Raw genomic sequence first — 21,989 nt, 5'->3', positions numbered from 1 at the left:
CAGCACTGTTTAACAACTTGAGCATCAAATTATAGCCCACGTGGGCAGAGGTGTCAGCAGTCTCTGGTTGCTGTAAATACTTCAGTGCAATTGACAACAGCTTGTGGAGGGCTAAGTGAGATGGGGAGGGGACAGAGGGAGTGGCAACGCCTCCCGCAGGGGCCCTCTGCCCTACCGTCCTTTCTCTGTTAGACCTAGTGCTGATGGGGGATATGGGGCAGGAGCAGGGGATCTGTAATATTGGGCGGTCTAATAAACCATCATTTATAGCTGTGTAACTTTGCACAAATGACTTACCTACTCTCTGCCTCAGTTTCTCCATCTGAAAAATAACCCCAACAGAGATCATAATATCCTGGGAGGTTGTTGCGAGGAATTAGAGGAACTTCTTTCATCTGAAAGCTCTTGTAGTTATATGGACATTAGCTTTTGTTGCCTTGCGTGGGCTAAGGCATGGGAATTAACACAATGCCTTTCACAGAGGAAGCCCTAGGTAAGTATCAACTAATGTGGTCAGCCTATTGCTATTGTCCCCATAGGCCTGGACCCATAGCTGGAGATACCACAGCCCTTCCAAATATGCCTAGAAAAGAGGCTTCCCAGAGCGCAGCCAGTAGGTCTTTGTGGGTTTTCAGAGAAGATGTTTTTAGTCTCCAGTCTTTCAGAGAATCCTGCTGGACAGGATCTGAGATGGAGAGCGTCTGCCTGGGGAGCTTTCTCTGCAGCCTCCCTGCCTTCACGAGTGCCTTGGCTGCCACGTTCTTGAAAAGTCATGTGTAAATGGATTTCTGCAAACCCAATCCCATTTAAAATGCACTAGCAGGGCTGAGGGCTTAAAGGGACCCTGTGGTGAATTCTTTCATAAAGCAAAGAATCTCCTGAATGTATGTATTTTATAAAGCACAGATATTTTAAAAACAGTAATCATCAGGATTTCTTGAGTGCCTACTATGCGTGACATACTCGACATTCATTATTTATTAAATATCCCACAAAAAGCTTGTGGGGGACATAACTTTGCAGGAAAAAGCTTATGGGGGGCACAGTTTTGCAGAAGAAGGAACTGATGCACAGACAGTAGCACACATCTACCCAATGTCACACAGCTAGGAAGTCATAGCTGGGATGGGAACCTGGTCCATCTGATGTGAACACTCAAGCTCTTTCTTCCCTTCTCTCCTTTTCTCTTTTCTTCCTCCCTCCCTTTTTTCTGCAATCACACAAGAATATTTTGCATAAAGTACAAAGATGGTAGTTGTTTTTTTTTAAAGATTTATTTATTTATTTTTAAATTTCTATCCTCCACTCCCCCCAGTTTTCTGCTCTCTGTCCATTCACTGTGTGTTCTGTGTCTGCTTGTATTCTTTTTTTTTAAAAAAAGATGTATTTATTTTTTTATTTCTCTCCCCTTCCTCCTCCCCAGTTGTCTGCTCTCTGTGTCCATTCGGTGTGTGTTCTTCTGTGACCGCTTCTATCCTTATCAGCGGCACCAGGAATCTGTGTTTCTTTTTGTTGCGTCATTTTGTGCCAGCTCTCTGTGTGTACGGTGCCATTCTTGGGCAGGCTGCACTTTCTTTCACGCTGGACGGCTCTACTTACAGGCCCACTCCTTGCGTGTGGGGCTCCCCTATGCGGGAGACACCCCTCCGTGGCAGGGCACTCCTTGCGCGCATCAGCACTGCGCGTGGGCCAGCTTCACCACACGGGTCAGGAGGCCCTGGGTTTGAACCCTGGACCTCCCATGTGGTAGGTGGACACCCTATTAGTTAAGACAAATCCTCTTCCCAAGAGGGTAGTTTTAAACCTCATGTAATCAACAGTTGCCTAAACCACAGAGAAAGCCTTCAACAGTGTTTAAAAAAAAGTAGGAGCAGATCCTTTTGTGGTTCCTAAGCATGATGAATGGATGTTCATGTGCTTGTGTGAGATGTGCCTCCCTCCAACCTTGTTACATGTCTGCATATTAGCCATCTGGTGTGAAAAAAAAAAAAAAAGGAGCAGTAGCTGCAATACATTTCTTGATTTTGGAGACTACTTGCTAAAAACTTTTTTCTTATGAGTATTTTCAAACATTCTCAAAAGTAGTATGTCTTAGTTTTCCAGGTCTGCTATAACAAAATACCATGAATTGGTTGACTTAAACACAGGAATGGTTTGTCTCACAGTTTTGGAGACTAGAGGTCTAAAATCAAGGTATTGGCAGCCATGATTTCTCCCAAGTCTGTAGCATTCTGGTGATGGCTTGCCAGCAATCAGTCCCTGCCTCTGTCACATGCCCGTCTGTCTCCTTTGGGAACCTCTTATGATTTTTACTTCCAGGTCCAAATTTCCTTTGCTTATAATGACTCCAGTCATATCAGATTAATTTTGGCCTCATCTTAATAGGATCTAAGAGATTCTGTTTACAAATGGGTTCCCACCCACAGGACGGGGGGCTAGGACTTGAACATGTCTTTGGTGGGGGACATGATTCAGTCTACCACAAAGAGAGGACAGTACAATGAACCCCCTATTTATGCACATTCAGCCGTCATCAAGATTATACTTCACTGGTCCTCCACTTCTTTTTAAGATCCTGTTTTAATTTTGGGAATGAGGGTGGGATGCATTTTCTGCACTGATATTCCTGTCATCCACTGAACTATACCTGTGGAGATGTTTGTTTTTATTCAGAAGAACTTGATATATTATCTTACATTGTCAGCAAGTGTCTTTCCCTAAGTCTCTATGGAAAATTACTGCAAGATCATTCTAGGTCTTGTGAATGCATTGGTTTTGTGGTTGATTCCCTCCCACACCATGTTAAATGTTTCCTAATCAGACCCACACATTGTTTTAATAATTCTAAGGAAAGAAGTTCCTAGTGAGTTGGAAAGGTCCAAGTTCTCCTGCAGTCCCATTCCCCGTTTCTCAAGCCATTTGATGGTCACCAGAATATTTGCTTTCTTTATAAGGATACAGTGAATCACTCTGCTCCTCCTCATCAAGTTAATCATCATGATAATAATCAGTAATAATGATTGTGACCTTCTGCAGCTTTTACTCTCCACGAGGACCTTTTTCTTATTCTTGCCAGAAGTCCCAGTTATCTTCCAGTGACTGACTATGTGCTGAACTCACCTAGGTAAAGTCCTGCCTAAAGTGCTGCTAGGCTGGAAGCGGCATAAGGGAGTTCTGTCTTCTATCTTAGGCTGAACCTTGGCTTCCTGATGTATTCTGCTCCTCCATGGTATCTAGACGATTGGTCTCAGGTCTGTCAGATAATGTCTTCAGCACTATGCAAATAGATAGGTGTGCTGTGATGTTCGCAGTACAAGTTTAGAGAGGCTGGTAAGTCCTTGGATTATGAGACCTGCCCTTCTGAGGTGGGATGAAATGCTCTGCAACCTGAGACAGTGGCTTCTAATGCAATTGGCTGAGTAGAACAGATCATCCTCAGCGTGGCATCATAGGAGAATGTGGTGGGCTGGTAGCAAGTTCACATTATACCATACTGTCACCTCACTCAGTAGCAGAAGCCTTCCCTACATTCCATTAGCTCGGACACCCATCCATCTTTTTAAAAACGGTGCCAGGAAGTAACCTCCCCAGAGGAATTAAGACCCCGGGCAAGTTGAACAGTTTGTCCAATAATTTTGAGACATGATAGCATCGCTGCCTGGATTTCCATGATCTTTGTGAGATACTGCCCCCTACTCAGTGCTTTTGATAATGGCAGAATTTGGTTTAGCTTTCACCTTCTTTTATTTTATTACTTTTTATAAGATTTATTCTATCTACCCATCTCTCCCCACCCCCTCATTGTTTGCATTTGCTGTGTCTGTTCATTGTGTGCACCAAGAACTGAACCCAGGACCTCTGGAGTAGGAGGGAGGTGCCCAATCGCCTGAGCCACCTCCACTCCCTGCTTCGTTGTGTCTCACATTATGTTTCCCTCCCTTTGTCTCTTGTTGCATCATCCTGTTGCGTCAGCTTGCCACGCCAGCCTGCTGTCTTGCTTATCTTCTTTAGGAGGCCCCAGAAACCGAACCCACCTACCTGCTGGTAGATGGGAGCTCAGTTGCTTAAGCCACATCTGCCTCTCTCACCTCCCTTATTAAAAAAAATTTAATTTTTTTCTCCCCCTCCCCCCTCGATGTTGTGTACTTGCTGTGTCTGTTTGTCTTCCTTGTTTCTTTGGGAGGCTCCAGGAACTGAACCCGGGACCTCCAATGTGGGAGGGAGGCGCCTAATCACTTGAACCACCTCTGCTTCCTGCTTTGTTGTGCCTCATTATGTTTCCCTCTGTGTGTCTCTTGTTGTGTCAGCTTGCCATGCTGCCCATCGTGCCAGCTGGCTGTCTTGTTTGTCTTTCTTTTATTTTCTTTTTTTTTTCAGGATGCAGTGGGAACCTTTGCGCCCTGCTTTTGTTGGGGTCTCTCATTATGTTTTTCTTCTTGTGTCTCTTGTTGCGTCATCTTGTGTCAGCATGCTGCACCTGCCCATCGCACCAGCTTGCTGTCTTCTTTAGGGGGCATTGGGAACCAAATCAGGGATTTCCAGTGTGGTAGGCGGGAGCTCAATCACTTGAGCCACATCCACTTCCCACCTTACTTTCTTTTAAATCTACTCAAAAGAACACTATCTCACACTTTATTTTGCCCTTTTCTTCACTGAGTTTACCTTGCCCTACCAAATTATTATTATTTTATTAAAGAAGTTGTAGTTTACAGAAAATTCAGGCAGAAAATACAGACTTCCCATATACTCTCCTTGCACATCCAATTTTCCCTATTATTAACAATTTGCATTAGCACGGTAACGCTGATGAAAGAAAATTATTATAGTTGTAGTATTAACTATAGTCCATAGTTTACCTTAGGATTTCTTGTTTGTGTTATACAGTCCTGTGGTTTCTAAAAAATTTTAATTCTAGTAACATAGATACAACCTAAAATTTCACTTTTTAACCACATTCAGATATATAATACAGTGCTGTTAACTGCATTCACGGTATTGTGCCACCATCACCACCACCTGTTACCAAAACTTTTCCATCATCCCGAAGAGAAATTCTGTACCAATTAAGCATTAACTCCCCATTCCTTGCCCCGACACTGGCTCCTGGGAACCTGTATTCTAGTTTCTGACTCTGAATTATTTGCTTATTTTAATTATTTCATATCAGTTAAATAATACATATTTGTCCTTTTGTGTCTGGCATGTTTCACTGAGTATGATATCTTCAAGATTCATTCATGTTGTTGCACAAATCAGAACTTCATTCCTTTTTATGACTGAACAACAGTTGTATGTATATACCACATTTTGTTTATCCATTCATCGGTTGATGGACACTTGAGTTGTTTCAATATTTGGCAATTGTGAATAATGCTACTATGAACATTGGTGAGCAAATATCTGTTCCAGTCCTTCCTTTCAATACTTTGGGGTATATATCTAGAAGTGGGATAGCGTGGTCATATAGTAATTCTTTTTTTTTTTTTTTTTAAGATTTATTATATTTTTATTTATTTCTCTCCCCTCCCTCATCCCAGTAGTCTGTTCTCTGTGTTCATTCACTGTGTGTTCTTCTGTGTCTGCTTGTATTCTTGTCAGTGGCATTGGAAATCTGTCTCTTTCTGTTGCATCATCTTGCTGTGTCAGCTCTCTGTGTGTGTGGCGCCACTCCTGGGCAGGTTGCATTTTTTTTCTTACAAGGCGGTTCTCCTTACAGGACACACTCCTTGTGTGTGGGGCTCGCCTATGCAGGGGACACCCCTGCGTGTCATGGCACTCCTTGTGCGCATCAGCACCGAGCGTGGGCTAGCTCACCACATGGGTCAGGAGGCCCTAGGTTTGAACCCTGGACCTCCCATGTGGTAGGTGGACACTCTATCCGTTGAGCCAAATCTGCTTCCTGATATAGTAATTCTGTACTCACCTTTCTGAGGAACCACCACACTTGTTTTCCACAGCAGCTGCATTATTTACCTTCCCACCAACAATGAGTGAGTGTTTTTGTTTGTCATCCATTCCAACACTGGTTATTTTCTTTTTTCTTTTTCTTTTTTTAAATGTGGTCTCCAACTATCATTGCCTATTTTGTAGGTTGTCTTTTTACTTTGATGATGTAGTCTTCTGATGCACACACATTTTTTTAATTTTGTTGAAGTCCATTTATCTATTTTTTCTTTTGTTGTTCATGCTTTTGGCGTAAAATCTAAGCATTGCCTAAAACAAGGTCCTAAAGATGTGTCCCTATGTTTTCTTATAGGAGTTTATAGTTTTCGTTCTTATATATAGGTCTTTGATCTATTTTGAGTTAATTTTTGTACATGGTGTGAGGTAGGGGTCACATTCTTCATTCTTTTGTATAAGGATATCCAGTTTTCCCAGCACCATTTGTTGAAGAGATGATTCTTTTTCCACTGAGTAGACTTGGCACACTTATCAAAAGTCAGTTGTCCATAGATGTGGGCGTTTATTTTTAACTCTCAATTCAATTCCATTGGTTCAGATGTCTGTCCTTGTGCCAGTACCATGCTGTTTTGATTACTGTGGCTTTGTCATATGTTGCAGGGCAAGTTCTGGGAGGGTGAGCTGGATAGGAATTTCCTGGTTCATTCTTTCAGGCTCCTGCCCCATATGTTAGCAATGGCATACAGGCACCCCAGGATGTGCATGGGGGCTATTCTACTCCCTGTGGAACAGGCTCGGGGACCCACAGTGGGAGTGCAGGCTGGCTCCACACTGCACCAGGGTGGAGGTGGGGAAGAGGCCAGCTCGGGCGCCATGAGCCTCTTCTACCGTTTTTGAAGCCATGTTTTCTTGATTGAGCACTCTCCTAGCTACTGCAGCCGTTTATTTTCTGGAGTTCTGAGGAACATGGCTCTGCCAGTTTCTGCTAGCTGTTCAAAGATTCTTTGGGGGAATAGCACCCTGGCGTGTCTTATACCATCATTTTGGTTGCCTGGAATCATTGTGTAGTTACTTTTAATGATTTTTTTAGAGTAGGGACCCTCCTTGCCTTATTCCTCACTCTATCCCCAGCACCAAGCAGCACATAGTAGGTATTCCGTCAGTTACTTATCTCTAGCAAGCCTTGAAGGATGGTAGGGTTTGGACAAAGGGAGAGAAGAAGGGAGGGTATTCCTGGAGGGGAAATAGTGTGGGCAAAGGCACAGAGGTAGGAAAGCATGAAACATGTGTTGGGATCAATGAGGAGCCTGGTTTGTCTGGAAAAAAGGGTTCGTGCCAGGGAGTTGTGGGCGATGAGGTTGGAAGGTGGGCAGGAATGTTACATTTTCCAGGTTGGGTTTGAGGCCACAACAGTAATTCTCTGCAGAAGCGAAGGGTAAAGGGTTGGACAGCAGATGGGTTTGCTGTGTGGCCTGTTGCGGATGGGGGGTGGGTGGGCATTAGGCTGTGGCCCCCTTCTTGAGTTTCTGTCCAGCGCCTTGTTTCTTCCAGTGTTATGCAATTGGTAGTGAGGAAAGGACGAAAAATGTCATTTTTTTTCTACAGTCAGGGATACACACACACACACACATGCACACACACCCTGATCCTAAAAATGATTTTTTTCCATTTGTCACTAGCGGGAAAAATGTTGAAGGTATAAAGTTCAGAACTGGCAGGGCTGGAGGGCCGACAGGGGGAGGGATGATGGCCAAGTTTAGGAAAAGGGTACAGGATTTTTGAGTTTCATAAGCTGTGGCAACAGTTGGGAGCTGGGAAGCATCCGCCGTGACCTGTGAAAGGCTCCATGGCGTTTCTGGAGGAGGGTTCACACTCTGTCTCTTCGGATCCTTGGCAGTGCCAGGGGTAGATGTCTTCTGCCATTAAACACCACTTCAGGCTTGGACGGTGAGGCCTTCCATGCCAGGGCTGGAAGCACCAGGTCCTCCCATCTCTAACGCCACATGCCGGGGTTCAAATCCTGGCGGTATTGCCTATCGGTTCTACATCCTGAGAAGTTATTTAACCTCTTTTTTGGTCTATAAAAGAGGAGTTAACAATATCCTCCTCCAAGAGTTAGGAAGAGTGTGTGAGTTACTACTTGCTTCGAACAAGCATATGGTATGTGCTTTATAAATGTCAGTCACTATTACTGTTGTTAGAGAAAATGGAGGTCAGAGAGAGAAGGGGCGTGATGAAGTTACACACAGTCAGGCCGAGCTGGGACTAGAACAGTTACCTTGAGACATTAAGAGAAGGTTAAATTACTTTCTGAATACTCTAAGAAGTTAGAGAAAGATTTATCGTATTTTCATAGAACAATTTTTAAGAATTACACTTTAATTAAAATTAAAAAGTTGATGCTTAAGTCTGTAGTGATCCAGAAAGCTGAGGTATCTGGAATAATGTATTAGTCAAAGGTTCTAGATAGCTGAAGTTTCATTGTATATATATTTAGATATATGGCAGTTGGACACACATGATAATTAAAAATTGAATCTAAGCACTGTCAACATTGGGAAGATTTCATAAAAGTATGTTTGGTCTATAAGGTAAAGAACTAGACTTGAAGACAAAAGATTTGAGTGCTGGCTCAACCAATTTGATCTTTTGATGCCAGGGCAAGCTGCCTCGTCTTCCTGGGTCTCAGTTTCCTCATCTGTAAAATGAGAGTAATAATTCATACTCGAAGATGATGATGATAACAATATAAAAGAGAATTTAAGAAATAGCAAAACAAGAAATGCCCTTGTATAATTTTAAAATGCTCAACTTTTCTCAGTAAGTTTAACATTAAAAAAAAAAAGTGCTTCCCACCTTCTTTCTTACTCACAGTAAATACATGAAAAAATACTCTAGGGAAGTGGACATGGCTCAACTGATAGAGCATCCACCTACCACATGGGAGGTCCAGGGTTCAAACCCATGGGCTGGCCCCCATGCTCAGCGCTGCTGCGTGCAGGGAGTGCTGTGCCATGCAGCGGTGTCCCCCCCATAGGGGAGCCCCACGCACAGGGAGTGAACCCCACATTGATCTGCCCCTGGCAATAAAAAGTGCAGCCTGCCCAGGAGTAGTGCCGCACACACGGAGAGCTGACGCAGCAAGATGAGGCAACAAGGAGAGACACACATTCCTGGTGCCACCGAGAATACAAGTGGACACAGAAGAACACACACAGCAAAATGAACACAGAGAGCAGACAATGGGTAGGGGAGGAAATAAATAAAATAAATCTTAAAAAAAAAAAAAAGAACTCTTGTGATACCACTAAAAAAAAAGTAAGCAAAAAGAAGAAAATAAAATAAAAATCACCTTAATATAATTGTCTTATTTTGTTTTCTCCTGAACCATCAAAATACCTTTTACCGTTAACAGATCTACGAGTGACCTTTCACATTTCATTTCATTTTCATAAGAACTCTTCGGGGTAGGCAGGGCTGGGATTTATTAAATTTGTTTTATAGGCAAAGATACTGAAGCCCAGTGATGTTCCTGATTTGACTAAGGTCATGCGGCTAACCTTGGTTTTTCTGGATGGAGGAGCTGGAAATCATTTCAAATTAGGCAAAGAGAGCAGGGGAAGGTGGGCAGCTGGGGCGGTCCTCCCTGGAAAGCCTGGGGAAGCAGGGAGGGAGGGAGGCAGCTGAGCTGGGCCAAGACACACAGCAAGATACGGGAGCATCTAGCGGGAGCCATGTGGGTGGAGTTTCCTCCCTAGTTTTTTTTTCCCCTTTATTTTTAAAGAAGCGTTAAGATTATATAAATGTTACGTGGAAAGTGCAGGGGATTCCCGTATGCTCCACCTCCGCCGCCTCCCACCCTCTCCCCCACGGCGTGGCGCATTTGCTCCAGTGGACCAGCACGTGCTGAAGCGCTGCCACTGAACGTGGTCTGCAGCCCACACGTGGTCAAGCTCCATTGGCGCCTCCGTCCTTGGGCTGTGGGTTTGCCTTCCCAGGGCTGCCTCTACCAGCTCATCCCCACCCTAACTGAACTTACAATTTCCTACCTTCATTGCCCCTCGGCCTCCCTTACCTCTCCTGTTTCCCAAAAGGCCCCCTTCTGGTGTCCCTGTCTCCACAGAAGACGCCCTCCTTCCCCTAAGCTTCAGCCTTACCTCCTCCAGAAAGCCTCTGCAGGCCACTCCGCCCAGCTCGGCTTGTGTCAGGCTTCCCTGGACTGGCGTCTCTGCGCGGTCCCTGGGTAAGGGGTGCGTGTGTGTGCACGCGCGCATGGGCCCCCACTTGTCTTTTCGTATATCCTCATCTCTCACCCTGCTCTGTCGCCCTCACCTCCTGACCTGGAGTGTGCCTTGTGGGTTAGACCTTTACTGTCATTGACTGCTGTGGACTGAAGCCACAGTGACAGTGACCGCAGCTCCCAGATTGTCCAGGACAAGCCACATGTCAAATATTCAATTCTCTTGTCGTTCTGTTCCCTAGAGCTGGTGTTAGCCAGAGAATTCTGTCGCGATGACTGTAAACCTCCACCTAGGGTTGAGTATTGCTATATGTATCTCACACCAGAACTTTGGAAATTTTCAGTGAGACAAAACAAGTTTATGGACATTCTTTGTAACATCTGTAACCACCCTTTCCAGCCCAGAGGTTTTACCTAGACTCTGTTTTAGTTGCCCTTCTACTAGGACCTTCTTGGTCCAGCTTGCTTTTCTGAGTTTCAGTCTTATTACCTCTTACTTGAATTCTGCCTCTCTGCTAGCCCTTTTCTATTTCATCCATACTTTCATGCCTTGGTTCAGACCATTTCCTCTGCTTGGAATCCTCTTCCCCTCACCCTCTTCCTTTAGTGACCTTCTGTTTATCCATCAGGAAACTCCGTTCATATGTCACTCTTTCACGATGTTGTCTCGTCTTCCACATCTTTTCCCATCTCCTTTCCCAGCTGAATTAGTGCACTCTTCTGTGCTCCCACAACAATTTGTACACCTCTTTAACACAGCATTTACCATGCTGAATTTTAATTAATTGCTTACTTGTCTGTCCCACTGGCTGGAGGGAGCACACTTAACCCATCGCTGCATCTCTGGTGCAGAGCCGGCTTTGCTGTAGCATGTGTCTAACTAACTGTATAATTTCTCTAAATTACGTATCAACCATTATCTATCTATCTATCTATCTATCATCTATCTATCTATCTATCTATCTATCTATCTATCTATCTATCTATCTATCATCTATCATCTATCTAAATTTGAATGAATAAGTTATACCATGGGTGAATGACTTTTGTCCCTCATCCCTGTGGTCTCCATTTACCAATCCACACCCTACCCTTCCCTGAGAGCTTTGCTTAAGTACTTGCTTCACAAACCTTCCTTGATGTACCCATCCTGGTCAGAATTTCCCCCTCTCTGTCCTAATCCTTCCACTGCTTTGTTGAAGGGGAGATGGTAAGGAGTGGGAAGAGACTGAGTAGCCCCTCCCTTGCCCGCCCCTCCACCTGGCCTCTCTCAGAGTTGTGTGTCATGATGCAGGGCCCCTGTCCGCCCTGGCGTACTTGATCCTTGGGATCTTCCCTGCTCCCCACCCTTCACCTCTACCCCTTCTGCCCCAGGTGACCTAGGAATGCTAGTTCAGAGGTGCTGAGACAAGGCTGACACTTTCCAGAGCTGGAGGGGCATGTTTACCTAGAGAACTGCCCAAGAGGGTGGGCCTAAGCTAGGGTACTTATGTAAATCAGAAGCAAATAGATGCAAATATTATGCAAATATACAAGTGGTTCTCCTGATTGCTTCTTTCACGGGGAGGGGGGCCCTTGGCAAGCCTCTGGCCTGACTCGCTGGGAACACAATATGCGGGACCCTCCCCCACCTCACTCTCAGCCTTCCCTCCTCCCTCCACGCCAAGAGAGTGACGACTCTGTTTGTAACTGTGCAGCTACAGCCGCCATTTGCAGTGAATGTTTGGGACTGGGGTTTCCTTTCCCCTTCGGTAGGGGTGGAGTTGGCTTGTGCCTCCCCTGTCAGAGTAGTGGGTCCCTGAGGGAAAGGAGGACAGGAAAGCTGAAATAGGCTGATCGCAATCCTAGCCACGTCCTCTGAGGGTGTAGATATGAAGAAATGGGGGCCAGTGCTCTTCCCTGTCTCTCTCAGCAAGGGCCAGTTCCAACCAGGGGAGGAACTAGATCTGCTCAGTGGGGCCAAGTAGGTCTGGCTGAGTGGAGGGGGGAGGTGATGGGTCAGGAGCTGGACAGGGAGGAATGTCCCTGTACCTGGAAAGAACAAGATGAAATAAGCATCCTGGTGAGCAGAAGGGACTCTGGTTATGCAGAAAGGTCATTTTTAAGATGAGGAGAGTAAATTATAGTAAAGAAGAACAGAAATTCTTTCTTAGTGAAATTTCCAATTTTAATTTTTTTAGAAAGAGCTTAACAATTGGTCATCCTGTATGTTTAGTGGTTCACTGGGGTAAAGGCAGCTGGAGTTTACCTCCAGAATGTCATACTTCTATTAATTAATTAGTTAGTTTGTGTTCTCATTTGATATTTTGTACCAGGCACTTTGCTAAGTGCTAGATATATCACTATGTCACTCTTTGAATCAAATCTGTAATTCTATTAAAGTGACTGATTTTTAAAATATACATGACATTGAGCCTGGCATGTAGAGTCATGAGGCATTTTTTTTTTTAAGAATTATTTTTTAAATTTATTTCCCTCGCGCCCCCCGCCAGTTGTCTGCTTTCTGTGTCCATTCGCTGTGTGTTATTCTGTGTCCGCTTGGATTCTTGTCAGCGGCACTGGGAATCTCTGTCTCTTTTTCTTGCGTTATCTTGTTGTGTCAGCTCTCCATGTGTGCGGCACTACTCCTGGGCAGGCTGCACTTTCTTTTGCCCTAGGCGGCTCTCCTTACAGGATGCACTCCTTGCGCGTGGGGCTCCCCTATGCGTGGGACACCCCTGCCTGGCACGGCACTCCTGCCGCACGTTAGCACTGCGTGTGGGCCAGCTCGTCACGCGGGTCAGGAGGCCCTGGGTTTGAACCCTGGACTTCCGATGTGGTAGGCAGACGCTCTGTCAGTTGAACCAATTCCGCTTCCCTCAAATCAATTTAATGAACCTTTTCTGAGTACCTCCTGTGTGCCGGGCTCCTGGATGCTGATGGATCAGACACAGGCATGGCGCAGTCAGATAAGGGGGAGTCAATGTGTCCTGTGAGAAGTCACCACTGAGCTCTCCCAGAACAGGGTGGGGGCTCTGCCCCAACCTAGACGTCAGAGATTGTCTCCTAAAGGAGGCAGTGGCCCTAAGCTGAGTCTCAAACGGTGCATGAGAGTAACCCATATGAGGAGGAGGGAGAAAGGCATTTCTTGGCTGAGGGAACAGCATGAGGAAAGGCATAAAGGTAGAAAGCACAGAATGGTGGGAAGTAAAACAGATCAATGTTATTTGGCATAAAGTATGATGGCCTGTGTCCGAAGATGCCAAGGTATCCCCAGAGGCCTGTCAAGTCACAGAAACCTGCTTTATCTCATTTCTCAAGGGTTATTGAGAAGAGGGTATTAGGTTCCTAACCATCTTGAGCCATCATTTTCTGAAGCATCTCAGGGACTTCTAGTTATGGGAGCTGTAGGCTTACCTGAGGAATTCTGTCCTCCACCAGCCTCCTCTCCATAACCCGAACCTGGAATGAGACTCTGACTTCTTAGTTTGGAGTTTTCAGTGGAATCCCTATCTTGGCTGATCTGTTTTATTTACTACAGAGATGGGGGTGGGAGGGAAGAAAAAGAAAAAGAGAAAAAGAAAAAGGACTGTTTTCCCAAGAGGGGGAAAGCTCGGGTTATTTCCGTGAGAAGGCCCACCTCATCCCCTGAGCAGAGGCTGGCTCACAGTCCCAAGAGTAAATGAGTCAGTCCCCACTGGCTTTCTCCAGAGACCAGGGTGTGTCTTCAATTAAGGGGACAATTGCTTGGCTCAAGGGCTGGGGGCTTCCGGCCAAAAGCCCGTCCCCTGGCAGATCCATGATGTCCTGGACAAGATGTGGGCAGACCAGAATTGGAGGCAGAACCACCTTTTATGATCTTGTCTGGTCAATGGTGAGTGAAGAATCTGGAGCAGATAAGCACAGAGTCATGCTGGACCAGAGCCCTGTAGTTCAGTCCCAGGAGGGTGAGGCAGCCAACCCTTATTTTATAGGGGCCCAGGGAGGGATGTTTCTTCGTAAGGTCACACAGAGAGCCAGTGGCAGAACTTGGATGCTAGAATTCTGATGTTGAGTTGAAATCATTGGCTTCTTTGTCCAATAGGCTTTGCTCTGGGGAGCAAATGGGTGAATGAGATGAAGAAGCCCTTGGCCTCTGGGTCCAGCTCTTAGTCCATTTTCTCAGCATTTGTGTTCACACATAAAGAAGTCTCTTTCCTTCACCCCCTGCGCTGCCCCCCCCCTTTTTTTTTTTCACACTGGGCTTCTTATGTAGACAGAACTTTTGTCTGTCAGTCTGTCAATATAATTGTTCGAAATGAAGTCTCAGAAATTCTTGGTCATCTCTAAAAGCCTTTTGGACCTGCCATGTTGGGGTTCCCAGATAATCTCTACCCTCTGTCCACCTACCCAGAGTCCGGGAGGAGCCTGCTCCTCGGATTCTGGGTTTGGGAGTGGATGACTCCAAGGTCTGGGCACTGGATAGATGGAGTGTGGGCTGGGCCTCTTGGGTTCCCAAGGAGCTCAGGGTTTCTCCTTCCAGTTTGTCCCCAGACCAGAGAAGCTGGGCAGTTTGCCGGCTGGGTGGCAGGGAGGGTTATCGCTCCACATATCCGCTCTGCTGGCTCCTAGGCCAGGACCACGGGGAGTGCTGTCTAAAGGGTAACAGATGGACTGCAGCGAGAGCTCAGGAAAGCAGCAGCAAGTCCTCCTATCAAGAGTACAATCTGGGGCCCGAGGTATTTAAATAGAAGCAAGGCCTGATAGGGAAATGAGACCCTGAGGCTACCTGACCTCACCTCCTGTGCGCAGGGGGGGTGGCTCATTCCAAAGTGGATGCCCTAGAAACCTGGGGCCTTGGAGCCAGGTGCTCTCTATCCCCCCTCCCCACCCCAGGTATTCTCATTCAGGGACCTCCTGGATATAGAATGGTAGAAGGTAGGGCTGGACCAGAGCAGGTATAGTGGCTCGGATCATTGGATCATAGGGAATGGCCATTTCGAATTGGCTGCCTTTGAGTGTGTGTGTGTATGGGGCGTGTCTCAACTCTCAGCATCTTCAGTATTGTGTGTAGAGGTTAAGGTCATGGGCTCAAGTCCTGGAGCTAGACTACCTCAGCTCAAATCCTGGCTCTACCACTTCCTAGTAATAATAGGACCTTGTGCAAGCCAGTCTACCTCTCTATGCCTCAGTTTCCTCATCTGTAAACTGGGGATAGCCTCCCTTTAGAGTGGTCATAAGGATTAAACTTACATGAAGGTTGGCATCTAGTAAGAGCCCAATAAATGCTGGCTCTCATTTGCGGTATTTTGCACAGCAGTGCTTCCTGTCAGTCTGTCTTACAGGTCTTAGGTCTGGGGTCAGCAGCAGCTCCCCAGATGCTCACTGCTTTTCCATACTTCAGAGGAGCCTGGGTCTGAGGTAGGCTGGGTCTGGGGGTAGCATGGTCCAGTAGAGCAAGCCCAGGCTTATGCAGCCAGGCAGACCTGGATTCAAAGCTACTCTCAAGCTATGCAACCTTGATCAATAGTGGTTGCACGTCTCTGTACCTCAGTTTACCCATTTGTCAAATTTACAATTCTAATATAGGAAAATTGTGAGAATTAGATGAAAGTACGTATGAAAGCTCCCAGTTCCCCGCCTGCCAAGTAGTGGGCTCTCAGTGATTAACAGGGGTTTGTTCCTTTTTGCTGTTCAGAATGCCTGCTACAGAATAGAATTTTCTACCTGTTTTTTTTTTTAAGATTTATTTTATTTATTTATTTCTCCCCACTCGCTTGTTTTTGCACTTTGCTATCTGCTGTGTCTTTAGGAGGCATGGGGTACCTCTGATGTGGGAGGGAGGCACCTAATCACTTGAGCCACCTTTGTTTCTTGCTTTGTTGTGTCTCTCATTGCTTTTTCTTCTTGTGTCTCTTGTTGTGTCATCTTCTTGTGCCTGCACATTGGGTCAGCTTGCTGCCTTGCTCGTTTTTTTTAGGAGGTACCAGGAACCTCTGCTCCCTGCTTTGTTTTGTCTCTCATCATGTTTTTCTTCTTATGTCTCTTGTTGCATCATCTTCTTGTGTCACCTTGCCACGCCTGCCTGTCACGCCAGCTTGCTGTCTTCTTTAGGAGGTACTGGGAACCAAATCACGGACCTCCCGTGTGGTAGGTGGGAGCTCAGTCGCCTGAGGCATATCTGCTTCCCTCTATCTGTTTTTATTTTAACATAATGATTGTTTGGATGGCAGTAATAATAACATCAAGAACAGAAAAACCCTGAGCCATGTATAGTGTTTTATTGACCTTACATTATGGATACCTTCACATGTAATCCTCACAACAGCCCTGTGGAGTAGGTGAGATCATTAAAGATGAGGAAACTGAGGCATAGAGAAGACAAATGTCTATTGAGAGGGTCATCTGGGTGCTTTGTGCAGAGGAAGCCCCTTTCCAGCCAAGCAGAGGCTGCTGGGGTCTGGGGGGCCTCTGTGCTTATGCAAATGGGTGAGTGCTAATCGCTTTGCTAATGGGAAACAGGCGGGGAGATAGGATCTACAGCAAAGCGGAAAGGCCTTCCAGAAAAGCAGAGCTGGGAGAAACCCCAAAGAAATCTGGGAAGACGATAAGGCACTGTCCCCTGAGAGCTTGCAGCCCTGCAGGGGTGGGTCCTGGGGTAGAGCGGGGCTCCTGGAACATCAGCTGGTCCCGGGACCACAGTCCAGGGAAGGCAGGGACACGTGTGGTTAACTGGCTGACTTGGGCCCCGAGCCTCCTGGAGAGCAGGACCTCTCTGCCTGAGCCAGGCCCACTTGCTGGGCAGCTTTGCCCAGAATTCCTGGACACATCCTTTTTGTTCCACCCTGTGCTGAGCACAGGCCTTAGTCAGACATGTCTAAACCCTGCGTTCCAGGAGAAGAGTTCAGCCAGAGTGAGCACCTGGGCTCTGGAACCAGATCGCCTGGGTTCAGATCTCATTTCTGCTACTAACTCTGTGACCTTGGGCAAGTTACTCAATCTCTCTGTGTTGCAGTTGGTCATCTGTAAACTGGGAACATTACCTGATAATGATGGCATCATGAGGCTTAAGTGAATTAATCCATGCAGGGTGTGCTGAAGAGTGTCTGAAAATAATAAGTGCTGGATAAATGATAAATATTATTATTATATTTTTAAAAGATAAAATTTGACCAAGTCCCTTCCTTGCTTAAACCCTTTCCATAGGATACCATTGCTCTCAGGCTCAAGCTCCAGCTTCATCCACCTCTGACCCACCACGTCCCTTCACCATCCCAGGTGACTTGCATTGACCTGAATGTGCCATATTCTTGCCTCTGGGTCTCTGCCTGTGCTTTTCCCTTGGCTTGGAATTCTCCCTTCCGACCTCCCCTCTCCCCCGTTTTTGTTACCAAGGAAGCATCAGGTTTTGATGCCTACACCTGGGTCCTCATGGCGCCCTGCATCCCGCTCCCCCACGCTTACCACTGTGCTGTGATCACGCACGGCTGGTTTCTCACACTGGGCTGGATGCCCTTTCTGTACCCAGTGCACAAAGTCCTGGCCCAAAGGACGTTTCACAAACATTTCTTGAATGGATCTGGAGGGAGGCTTGGAGAGGGGCACTAGGCTGTCTGTCCTGAGATCCTGTTCAGCTTCTATAGAAGAGACCAAACAGCCTCAGAACATGGCAGCTTGGTAGGCAGGGAGGGTGGTGGTTCTAAGAACAGGCGTTCAAGGCAAATATTGATCTCTTTAGCCAAATGGAGTTTGACTCGTGGTAGAGCTACTTGTAAACTGTGTGAAAATTGTATAATCTACCTGAGCTTCAAACTTCCCCCCTGGTAAAATGGCAATAATAATAGTAGACATGTGTGTATGAAATGAAATAATGATGTAAAGTGTATAGTAAAGGTCACTGAATGGTGATGATTTCTACTTCTTCACCACCACCCATGCCTCCCACGTGTGCTGCCTTTATGGACACCACCGCTGAACTGCAGGCAGTGGTCAGATGGGGGAATCTGCATGTAGAGGTCATAAACCATCTCTCTGGCCACTGCCCAGAAGCCTCTGCCTTTCACAGGTCAGCAAGGAGAAGCCACCTTGATCATCTGCAGTGGAGACAAGACCATCTGGGCAACTGGACACCCACCCATCTGCCCCAAGGGAACCAAGCCATTTCCAGAGATCTCTCCTGGCTTTTGCATTCTAAGGTTTGGTCCCACAGATTCTAGAAAATTTTGTCTTACTTTGTCTCTGATCTTCTATTGCATATTTCTGTGTGATAAAAACCATATTGTGTGTGGATAAATGCCAGCACTCACTCATTCATTCATTCATTCATTCAATATTCATTAAACATTTGCTCTGTGGATGGAGTTGGGACTGTCAATACTAACACAATGCTGTGCGCCTGTCCTCAAATTGCTTCCAGTCTGGAAGGGAAGTCAGAGATAAGAGGCACTTAAAGACCACCATCGTCAGGGATTGTGGCGAGGTCAGGGGCCATGGAGCACGGAGCGGGGCACCCCTTCATGTGATGAGCCTGTTATGTGTGTCAAGTGTGATGCTAAGAGGTCTTGATGTGTTGGGTTACTTAGTCCTTATAAGAACCCTGGAGGTAGGGACAGCCATCTGAATTACTTTCCTCTTACTGCTGTAAAAAATGACCACAATGTAGTGGCTTAAAACAACAAATTTATTCTCTTACAGTTCTGGAGGTCAGAAGGCCAAAACCAGTTTCACTGGGCTAAAGTCAAGGTGTCAGCAGGCTGGTGCCTTCTGGAGGCTCCAGGGAGAATTCATTTCCATGCCTTCTTCAGCTACTAGAGGTGGTCTGGATTCCTTGGCTTGCAGGCTTCTTCCTCGCCTCATTCCATCCTCTGCTTCCATGATCACATCTCCTCCCATCGCTTTGACCTCCTGCCTTTCTCTCATAGGGACCCTAATGACTACATTGGGCCCAATTGGATAATCCAGGAGAACCTCCCCATCTCAAGGTACCTTTAACTATTCACATCTGCCAAGTTCCTTTTACTTTGTAAGGTAACATATTTACAGGTTCTGCAGATTAAGATTTGGCCATCTTTGAGGGGCCACTGTTTAGCTTACCACCTCATCTTTTAGATGCAAGAACTAGGGCTTACAAAGGCTAAGAAATTGTTTAAACTCATATAGCCACTATCTGGCAGATCCAGGACTTACTGTTTTCAGACCTCAGTCTCGAACCTCAAAGAAAGAAGGCTGCTGATGGAGGTGAACCTTGAGCAAGGTATAGAGAATGAACAGGAAGGCGGTGGACTTGGCCCAGTGGTTAGGGTGTCTGCCTACCACATGGGAGGTCCACAGTTCAAACCCCGGGCCTCCTTGACCCGTGTGGAGCTGGCCCATGCGCAGTGCTGATGCGCGCAAGGAGTGCCGTGCCATACAGGGCTGTCCCCCGCATAGGGGAGCCCCACTTGCAAGGAGTGCGCCCCGTAAGGAGAGCCGCCTAGCGTGAAAGAAAGTGCAGCCTGCCCAAGAATGGCACCGCGCATACGGAGATCTGACACAACAAGATGACACAACAAAAAGAACACAGATTTCTGGTGCCGCTGATAAGGATGGAAGCTGTCACAGAAGAACACACAGCGAATGGACACAGAGAGCAGAGAACTGAGGCACGGGGGCGGGGGAGGGGGAAGGGAGAGAAATAAAAAATAAATCTTAAAAAAAAAAAGAGTGAACAGGAGTGAACAAAGGGCAGATCAGTTAGGGGAATAATGTGTGCAGAAGCATAGCAGTGGTGGATGTGAGCTCAGCACCTGGTGTGATTTGGGGGTGTCCGTTGCTCAGGTCGGCTGAAGTGTAGAGGGTTAGGAGAGGCGAGACAGACAGGTAGGCTCAATCTGGATCATGGAGAGCTTTATAGAGCAGGCTAAGAGGTTTGCAATTCGGCCTGAAAGGTGTGAAGAGCCAGCAGAGGATTCTGTTAGTCCAGGGTCAAATTCCTTCCCTTCTCTGAATCTCCATTTCCAGCCAAGGGAAGTGGTAGACCAGCTCTCCTGCCTATGGCGGTGTGAGTCTATCTTCTCTTTCCTCTCTCTCTCATTGCCCCATTGCTGCCTGGCCTGGCCCATCCAGGCAGAAGTGAGGCCTGGAGGAACTGTTCCCCCCGCCATGCAGGACAGCGACGGTTTCCAAATATCTGTCTGTTGGAATAATGTTCTCTGGGCGCTGGGCCTCCCTCCCTCCCTCGCATTCCTGGGCGAGCCTGCCTGTTTGGCTTGCTCGAACAAATATTGACTTACTCTGTCCTTCTCACTCTGGGTCTGTTTAAAAGGCATCAATCTTTGCCGGGGTGTGAGCTCCCTCTCCGTAACCTGTGGCCTCTGCGGTCCTGTCCAGGCAGGGAGTGGTGGGGAGGGGCTCCCAGGCTCCAGGGACACCCCTTTCTTGCTTGACTACAATATAGAAGCTTTTAATGGAATGCTGTTACTCTTGAGGTGCTTTACGCACGATAATAACAGCCCCATTTATTGAATATCTACTCCTGTGCGTCATGTCTGTGGCAGGCAAGGCATAGACACCAAGACCCTCGATGACACTTCTCTAGACTTCACGGTAACCAGGTGAGGTAGTTTTATGACCCTTTGGTAGAAACCCCTACTGATTCTACCTTCAAAAACAATTCATTCATAATCCAGCCACCCCTCAGCCTCCATTGCTTCCATCCAGTTCCAAGGCTCCATCATCTTGCTGCTTGATTATTAAATTTACCTCCTGACTCGTCTCTCAACTTCTGTCCCAGCTCCCTTCCGTCTCTTCTCAACGTTGGGGCCAGAGTGATCCGGTAAAATGTCAGATCATGTCACTGTCCTCAGAGTAAAAGTAAAATCCTCACAGTGGCTTAAAAGGCCCTGGGGATCTGTTCCCACCACTTCCGCCTGGACCTCCGCTTCCTTCCTGCTCCTGTGGCTCTAGCCGCACCATCCTCCTCAGCCAGGTTTGTCCCACTCCTGCCTCAGAAACCTGCACTTACTCTTCCCTGGAATGGTCTCCCCCCAGGATCTGACGGCCTCCCCCTCACCTCTTAGCTCTTTTTGCCCAAATGTCTCTTCCCCAGGGAGGCCTTTCCTGGCCGCCCAGTTTCAAATGGAAGCCGCCCGCCTTTGAGCGACCCCACTTCCCCCACCCTGCTGAATGGTGTTCTGTAGCACCTCCTACATCTAACACAGAGGTGTAATGATTTTGTTTGTCAGTTGCCTGTTTCTCCCCTCTACAGAGCACCCAGGAGGGGTCTTTTAGTCTCTCGCTTAGAGCTGCATGGAGGGCCCTTGGAACAGTGCTGGCTCAGAGCAGAGGGGTCTGCGCGGGTGTGCCGCGTGAATGTGAGTCCCGGGTTCATCGTCGAGGTGGGCGGGGTTGCCAAGTGCGTCCTCGTGCTCATCTCATCGTGCTCTCCGGCCTGGGCTAGGTGCTCCGGGCGACCCGTGCAACAGCTGGCTGAGGAAGCCGAGCGGTGGGGAGAGCACCATCGGCTGGATTGCCCCCCAGAGTCCCCCCTCTCCTCGCCAAGCAGCGTCCAACCCCGCGTGCTGCAGAATGCTCGTGGTGGGGTGAGCTGGCATCCAGGACCCCCAACCTCACCCCCCACTGACCCCCACCTGTCATAAGGGCTCGTCTGCGCCTGATCTTCCCGATTCCTCTTCATGGGTCTCTAACCTTGGTGTTTGGTCAGGCCTCTCCTCTTTTGGTTCCTTCTTGCCTCCAGCCCTTCTGTCTCCCTCTGTCTTTCTGTCTGTGGCATCCCACCCACACTGCTGCCCCAGGCACTGCCCTTAGACTTCACTTCCACCCCCATTTTGGCACGATCAGGGCTGAACTTCCTTCTGAATTTCAAAGCCCGGTGTGATCTGGCTTAGGAGAC

At 47.2% G+C, this 21,989-nt stretch overlaps 1 non-coding gene across 1 annotated transcript; it reads left to right on the top strand.

Moving 5' to 3' along the window:
* The first annotated feature begins 1,874 nt into the window (after positions 1 to 1,874).
* Positions 1,875 to 1,977, top strand: LOC111762630 (small nucleolar RNA U13). The gene has a single exon (XR_002795703.1). It is a non-coding gene; the product is annotated as a small nucleolar RNA U13 (small nucleolar RNA).
* The last annotated feature ends 20,012 nt before the right edge of the window (positions 1,978 to 21,989 follow it).

The sequence above is a fragment of the Dasypus novemcinctus genome, chromosome 9 (genome assembly GCF_030445035.2).
Source record: "Dasypus novemcinctus isolate mDasNov1 chromosome 9, mDasNov1.1.hap2, whole genome shotgun sequence".
NCBI lineage: Eukaryota > Metazoa > Chordata > Mammalia > Cingulata > Dasypodidae > Dasypus > Dasypus novemcinctus.
The sequence above is the reverse complement of the archived record's forward strand: the minus strand, read 5'-3'. Positions and strand labels throughout refer to the sequence as shown.